Source organism: Nycticebus coucang, chromosome 24, assembly GCF_027406575.1.
Source record: "Nycticebus coucang isolate mNycCou1 chromosome 24, mNycCou1.pri, whole genome shotgun sequence".
Classification (NCBI taxonomy): Eukaryota; Metazoa; Chordata; class Mammalia; order Primates; family Lorisidae; genus Nycticebus; species Nycticebus coucang.
In genome coordinates this window covers 8,398,911-8,407,175 of record NC_069803.1, presented here as the reverse complement: position 1 = coordinate 8,407,175, position 8,265 = coordinate 8,398,911, and the positions used below count along the sequence as shown (strand labels likewise).

At 39.8% G+C, this 8,265-nt stretch overlaps 1 non-coding gene across 1 annotated transcript; it reads right to left on the bottom strand.

Annotated features, from left to right (window-relative positions):
* Positions 1–7,400: 7,400 nt before the first annotated feature.
* On the bottom strand, positions 7,401–7,507 carry LOC128576628 (U6 spliceosomal RNA). The gene has a single exon (XR_008377459.1). It is a non-coding gene; the product is annotated as a U6 spliceosomal RNA (small nuclear RNA).
* Positions 7,508–8,265: the final 758 nt, after the last annotated feature.

Sequence of the window (8,265 nt, the reverse complement as noted above, 5' to 3'; positions counted from 1 at the left end):
CTCCATTGGCTAGTTCTTCTGGCCTGGCCATGGCATGTCTGGGTTTATTCAGTCAGTTTGTATGTGGCTGGGTGCTTGGCTGGTACAGGATGGCTTCCTTTCCAAATCTGCCTATTGGGATATTAGTTGGGCAACAGAGCAGCTGGGGAAGTTTTTTCCTTATCATTCAGAAAGCTGCCTCAGGCTTGTTCTCATGGAATCCTGGCAGAGTTTTAAGATAATAATCTGAGGTGAGCAGGTGTTTTGAAGCCTAGAATAAGAGCTGCTCCCTCTTCACTTGTCCTTTTTTTTTTTTTTTTAGCATATTTATTTATTTATTTTTATTGTTAAATCATAGCTGTGTACATTAGTGCAATCAAGAGGTACAATGTGCTGGTTTCATATACAATCTGAAATATTCTCATCAAACTGTTCAATGTAGCCTTCATGGCATTTTCTTAGTTACTGTATGTAGGCATTTGTATTCTGCATTTAGTAAGTTTCGCCTGTACCCATTCTAAGATGCAGCATAGGTATGGCCCCACCCATTATCCTCCCTCCACCATAACCTCCCCATTCCTTTCCCCTTCCTTGGCCCTTTCCCCATAGTCTTGTGCTATAGTTGGGTTATAACCTTCATGTGAAAGCTATAATTTAGCTTCATACCCTGTTTCCCTGAAAATAAGACATCCTCTGAAAATAAGACCTACTTAAAGGAAAGATAAGACGTCCCCTGAAAATAAGACCTAGTGCATCTTTGGGAGCACACCTTAAAATAGGACACTGTCTTATTTTCGGGGAAATAGGGTAGTAGAGCTGAATACATTGGATACTTTTTCTTCCATTCCTGAGATACTTTGCTAAGAAGAATATGTTCCAGCTCCATCCATGTAAACATGAAAGAGGTAAAGTCTCCATCTTTCTTTAACGCTACATAATATTTTATGGTATACATGTATCACAATTTGCTAGTCTATTTGTGGGTCAATGGGCACTTGGGCTTCTTCCATGACGTAGCAATTATGAATTAGGCTGCAATAAACATTCTGGTACAGATGTATTTGTTATATTGTGATTTTTGGTCTTCTGGGTATAACCCTAGTAAAGGAATTATAGGATCAAATAGCAGGTCTATTTTTAGGTCTCTAAGTATTCTCCAAACCTCCTTCCAGAAGGAATGTATTAGTGTGCATTCCCACCAGCAGTGTAGAAGTGTGTCCTTTTCTCCACATCCATGCCAACATCTCTGGTTTTGGGATTTTGTTATGTGGGCTACTCTTACTGAGGTTAAGTGATGTCTCAAAGTAGTTTTGATTTGCATTTCTCTGATGATTATGGATGATGAGCTTTTTTTTCATGTGTTTGTAGATCATGCATCTGTCTTCTTTAGAGAAGTTTCTCTTCAAGTCCCTTGCCCACCCTGAGATGGGGTCATGTGTGCTTTTCTTGCTAATACGTTTGAGTTCTCTGTGGATTCTGATTATTAGACCTTTATTAGAGGTATAACCTGCAAATATTTTCTCTGATTCTGAGGGCTGTCTGCTTGCTTTACTTACTCTGTTCTTGGCTGTGCAGAAGCTTTTTAGTTTGATGAGGTCCCAGTAGTGTATTTTTTGATACTGCCTAAATTGCCTGGGGAGTCCTCCTCGTAAAATATTCACCCAGGCCGATTCCTTCAAGAGTTTTCCCTGCACTTTCTTCTAGTATTTTTATAGTTCCATGTGTTCAATTTAAATCTTTTATCCAGTGAGAGTCTATCTTAGTTAATGGTGAAAGGTGTAGGTCCAGTTTCAATCTTCTACAGGTTGCCAGCCAGTTCACTCAGCACCATTTGTTAAATAGGGAATCTTTTCCCCACTGAATGTTTTTAATTGGCTTGTCAAAGATCAAATAATGTTAAGTAGCTGGATTCATCTCTTGGTTCTCTATTCTGTTCCAGACATCTACTTCTCTGTTTTTGTGCCTGTACCATGCTGTTTTGATCACTATTGATTTATAGTATAGTCTCAGGTCTGGTAGGGTGATTCCTCCTGCTTTGTTTTTATTTCTGAGTAATGTTTTGGCTATTTGAGTTTTTTTCTGATTCCATATAAAAGAAAGTATTATTTTTTCAAGATCTTTAACATGTGACAATGGAGCTTTAATAGGAATTGCATTAAAATTATATATTGCTTTGGGTAGCATGGACATTTTAACAATGTTGATTCTTCCCAGCCATCAGCATGATATGTTTTTCAATTTGTTAACATCTTCGGCTATTTCTTTTCTTAAAATTTCATAGTTCTCTTTGTAGAGATCTTTCATGTCCTTTGTTAGGTATACTCCCAAATATTTCATCTTCTTTGGCACTACTGTGAAAGGAATAGAGTCCTTGACTGTTTTTTCAGCTTGGTTATTGTTGGTATATAAAAAGGCTACGGATTTATGCGTGTTGATTTTGTAGCCTGAGACATTGCTGTATTCCTTTATCACTTCTAAAAGTTTTGTAGTAGAATCCCTAGTGTTTTCCAGATATATGATCATATCATCTGCGAAGAGTGAAAGTTTGATCTCTTCTGACCCTATGTGAAACCCCTGTTCTCCTTTTTCCCCCCAATTGCAATGGCTAAAACTTCCATTACAATGTGGAGCAGTGGAGACAATGGGCAACCTTGCCTGGTTCCTGATCTAAGTGAAAATGATTTCTTTCTTTCTTTTTTTTTTTTTTGGTTATTACTAAGTTTATTTTTATCATCTCAAGCTCTGAACACTAGATCCAGTCCAGGTCAGTAGGGCTATGTGGTGCCTCTGGTGTCTGTCTCTGCCCCTGGAAGCCCTTTGCAATCTCCAAAAGGCTCAGTCTGCAATCTCAGGAGAAAGGTAAATTCATATGAAAACTGTAGGAGAGATTTGGGACCGAAGTTGATGATATACTCTGTACCATTTATGATCTTCTGCAGCTCATGGAAAATAAATAAATAAAAGAAGCCACCATGTTCTGGCTTCAGAGAAATAATAGTGTTGCTGGTGAGGCTGGTCCTACTGTATATCTTCTATACCTTGATCTCCCCCAGAGATCTTGATCTTGGTCTTGTTCTAAAGACTTATCATGTTCTCTTTTTCTTCTCTGGGAATAGTATTTAGACCTTCGATTTTGAAACCAAATTTGGACTCTTGACTCTGGAACCCCAGTTTCTTCAGCAAGTTGTTCTCTGCCCTCAATCCTGGGGTAACAGTCTTTCGCAAAAGCCTGGATGAGAGTTTGTAACTGTGTGGGACTGAAGGAGGTGCGACACCATCTGGTTTCTCTTCTTTGCTTCTCTTCTGCAGGGCAAATTTGTCCTTGGTTTTGGCTCAATTCTAAAGTTTCCTCAAGTTCTGTTTTTCTCTCCAATTTGTGCCTGGCTCTTTGATTCTGAAACCAAATCTGGATTCTTGACTCATCAGTGTTAATTTCTAAAGCAAATTTTTCTTTGGTGGCATAATCCGGGTAAGGTTTTTGATTGAAGGTATTGATGAGGATTTTCAGCTGATCGTCTGTGAGTTTGGTGTGACTGTGCCTATGATTTGTTGCTCTGGTTTGGCTAGCAGAGCTGTCGTGGTCCATCCTGGAGGGGAGACGGTGAAACCCAGAGGCTCAGAGACCTGGAGCTGAAGCAGCTGGGTCTGGAAATAATTTCAATTTAACTCCATTCAATATGATATTGGCTGCGGGTTTCCTGTAGATGGTCTCTATTAGTTTAAGAAATGTCCCTTCTATACCAATTTTCTTAAGTGTTCTGATCATGAAGGGATGCTGGATATTATCAAAAGGTTTTTCTGCATCAATTGAAAGAATGATATGGTACTTATTTTTTTGTTTGTTTATGTGCTGAATTACATTTATAGATTTATGTATATTGAACCAGCCTTGAGACCCTGGGATAAATCCAACTTGGTCATGGTGTATAATTTTTTTGATGTGTTGTGGATTCTGTTTGTTAGGATCTTATTGAGTATTTTAGCATCTATATTCATTAGTGATAATTGGTCTATACTTTTCTTTTCTTATTGGGTCTTTCCCTGGTTTGGGAATCAAGGTGATGTTTGGTTTGTAGAATGTGTTGGGTAATATTCCTTCTTTTTCTATATTTTGGAAGAGGTTTAGTAGTATAGGTACTAGTTCTTCTTTAAAGGTTTGGTAGAATTCTGATGTAAAGCCATCTGGTCCTGGGATTTTCTTTTTAGGGAGATTTTGTATAGTTGATGTTATTTCAGAACTTGATATAGGCCTGTTCAACATTTCCACTTCATTCTGGCTAAGTCTTGGTAGGTGGTGTACTTCCAGGTATTGGTCAATTTCTTTTAGAGAGTAGAGTTTTCTTTCTGAGAGTAGAGTTTCTTGTAGTATTCGTTAAGGATTTTTTGAATTTCTGAGGGGTCTGTTGTTATTTCATCATAACCATTTCTGATCGATGAAATTAGAGATTTTACTCTTTTTTTCCTGGTTAGGTTGCCCAAAGGTTTATCTATTTTATTTATCTTTTCAAAAAACCAACTTTTGGATTTATTGTATAAATCCAATTCAATGGATCTGTTGTATAATTCTTTTGTTTTCAATTTCATTTAATTCTGCTCTGATTTTGGTTATTTCTTTTCTTCTGCTGGGTTTGGAGTTGGAGTGTTCTTCCTTCTCCAGTTGCTTGAGATGTCCCATTAAGTTATTAACTTCCTCTCTTTCTGTTTTCTTGAGGAAGGCTTGCAGTGCTATAAATTTCCCTCTTAGGACTGCCTTTGCAGTATCCCAACTGGTAATTCATGTCTTGATTGTTGTTTTGTTCCAAAAATTTGGTGATTTCCTTCTTAATCTCATCTCTACCCCATCTATCCTTCAGTGTAAGGTTGTATAGTTCCCATGTTTTTTATGGGTATGCAGGTTCCTGTTGGTATTGAGTTCAACTTTTATTCCATGATGGTCTGAGAAGGTGCAAGGAGTAATTTCTATTTTTTTTAAATTTGCTGACGTTAGATTTGTGGCCTTGGATTTGGTTGATTTTGGAGTATGTTCCATGGGCTGATGAGAAGAATATATATTCAGTTTTGTTGGGATGAAATGTTCTGTAGATGTCTGTTAAGTCCAGATGTTGAATGGTTAAGTTTAAATCTAAAATTTCTTTGCTTAGCTTCTTTTTGGAGGATCTCTCCAGCACTGCTATAGGGGTGTTAATATCTCCAAATACTATGGAAGTGGAGGAAATCAAGTTGCTCATGTCTGTTAGAGTTTCTCTTATAAATTGAGGTGCATTCTGGTTTAGTGCATAAATATTAATAATTGAGATCTCATCATATTGAGTATCACCTTTAACAAATATGAAGTGTCCATCTTTATCCTTCCATATTTTGGTTAGTTTAAAGCCTATTGCATCTGCAAACAGGATTGCAAAGCCTGCTTTTTTCTGCTTTCCATTTGCCTGGAATATAGATGACCATCCCTTCACCTTGAGTCTATATTTGCTTTTTAATGTAAGATACAATTCTTGTATGCAGCAGATATCTGGCTTGAGTTTTTGTATCCAGTCAGCCAACCTGTGCCTCTTTAGAGGACAGTTTAAACCATTCATATTAATTGAGAATATTGGTAAGCCTTTCGAGAGTCTGGTGGACATTTTTAATCCTTTTGTGCTTGTGGATGTTGGACTTTGATCAAAATTTTCTGGGTGGGTTTACTTTTGTGGTGGAGGATTACATTGGTCTTTGTGGAGGATAGGTCTGATAATATCCTGGAGAGCTGGTTTAGTTATGGCAAATTTCTTCAACATGAATGCCATTGAAGTATTTTATTTCTCTGTCATAAATGAAACTCAGTTTAGCTGGGTACAGAATCCTGGGTTGAAAATTATTTTGTTTTAGGAGATTAAAAGTCGATGACCATCCTCTTCTAGCTTGAAAAGTTTCAGCAGAAAGATCTGCAGTTATTCTAATATTCTTCCCATTTTAGGTAATGTTTTTCTTTCATCTGGCAGCTTTCAGAATTTTCTCCTTCATATTAACTTTAGTGAAATTGATTATGATGTGTCTCAGTGATTTCTTATTTGAGTTGAGTCGTGCTGGAGTTCTGAAACTGTCTGCTATCTGAATTTCAGAATCTCTTGGCATGTCTGGAACATTCTCCTTTATAATGTCATGGAGAAGAGACTCTGTGCCTTGTGAAGCCACTTCATACCTTTTGGGGATCCGTATTTCTCAGATCTTTGAGGGCTGAAACTTCTTGTGTAAATGTGTCAAAATCTTTGGTCATTTGGTCTTTGAATTTGTTGAATTCTTGAGATACCTTTTGGGTTACTGCTTGGAATTCTAATTTGATCTTATTTGCTATCCAGATTCTGAATTCGATTTCTGACATCTCAGCTATTTGTTTTTGCATTGATCCTTGGGGGAGTTGATCTACTCTGATTATTCCTATTGCCAGAGTTTTTCTGTTGATTTCACCTCATGATTGTTTTTCACCATTGCCTCTGGCCTTCCTCAGAGTTGGGGAGGTGTCTCTCCGAGATTAGACCCCAGGGGGATCACTCTATTGTTGCTGGATCTTTGTAGGGAGTGACCCTGTGTAGTTCCTCTGGGGCTGACCCAGGTTGGGAGTTTTGGTTGTGGAAGCAGCTCCAGAGTGTGACACACCCGGATCCAGCAACAGGGCAGGAGGTGGTGTGCACACTTCTGGGGTGACTTTGGTACAGTGACTTCGGTACAGAGTGCCCAAGGCTATAGCAGTCTCTGGCCAGGAGAATGGCTCTGCACAGAGGCAGGGAGGGCTCCAGATGGCATGCAGCTACCAGTATCCCTGCCAGACGAGTGGGCCAGTGTGGAGGCAGGGAGGATACAGGAGGGAGGATGCAGGGTTGTATGGCTCCCGAGTTCCTTGTCAGGGCATGTGGAGGCCCAGTGGGCATGGGTCGTGGCACAGCTCTTATGGACGTCCAGGCAGCACCAAGCCCAGGAGTTTGATTTTGCTATTAGCTGTGGCGCCACAGCACTCTATCCAGGGCAACAGCCCAAGGCTCCAGTGTGGCAAAACCAGTCTCACTCTGCCCCTAAGGGTTAAGGCTGTAAGGCAGCTCAGTCCCCACCTTTAGGCTGCTCAGTCACTAGGTTACTAGTTCCCGCCCGATCCTTGCTCTGGGACCCTGAGGGCGGAGCTTGCCAGGCCAGTTCTCTCACAATGGCTCCCAGCGGCCCAGCTCAGCGGCTCAGTCTGGGGCCCTATACAATGCCCAAAGTTCTCCGCACTCCTGCTCAAGCTCTCCCCAAGGCAGTTCAACTGAGTGCCAAGTCCAAAAACACTGAAACAGTTCACGGGTAAGGCCTTTCCAGTTTGCAGTCTCACTGCTGCTTGTACTTAACAGTTGCTGATGGGATTAGGTCAATCGAACACACATAACCACTTGCTAGTTGTTTTTTTTTTTTTAAATATGGAACGCTTCACGAATTTGCATGTCATCCTTGCGCAGGGGCCATGTTAATCTTCTCTGTATCGTTCCAATTTTAGTATATGTGCTGCCCAAGCGAGCACCACTTGCTAGTTTTTGACTATTTTTGTCCTCCTCTTGGGGTCCAGAAGTACCTTGCTGACTCCCTGTATCCTTAAAGGGATGATTATAGGCAGATCCAACCAGCCAGAGATGCCTGGAGTCTTATTTCCCCAGACTCACTGTGCCCAGTTTTAGGGAAGCTGTTACCCGGCCGCCATCTTGCTCTACCCCATCTTTTTTTTTTTTTTTTTAATTCACATTAATGTGGGGGTATGAACAGTAGAGTCTGTAGTTTGCATAGATAAGGTCAAAATCTGATTTATAGGTGTGTCCCACACCTAGGTAGTGTACCCAACACCCACCATCCTTTCATTTTACTGGGTTTTTCTCTCATGAGACCATGTTGTTGTTAATCTACTAGTTCCAATTTAGTACTGGATACATGTATTGTTTGTTTTTCCATTCTTGTGATGCTTCACTTAGGAGAATGGTCCCCAATTCCATCCAGGTTGTTGCAAAAGATACCTAATCTCCACCTTCTTTTATGGTTGAATAATATTCCGTGGCACACATAGCTCACACTTTATTCACCCATTCATGTCTTGAAGAGCACTTGAGTTGTTTCCACATATTTGCAATTGTGACTTGTGAGGCATTCACATGCAGGTGTCTTTATGGTAGAATGCCTTTTTTCCCCTTTGACTAAATATCTAGTATCTGTTATTACATTTCTCTTAGCTAATGGAACACACAATCAATCTATATTCAAGAGGTGGAAGAAAGAACTATAAAACTATAT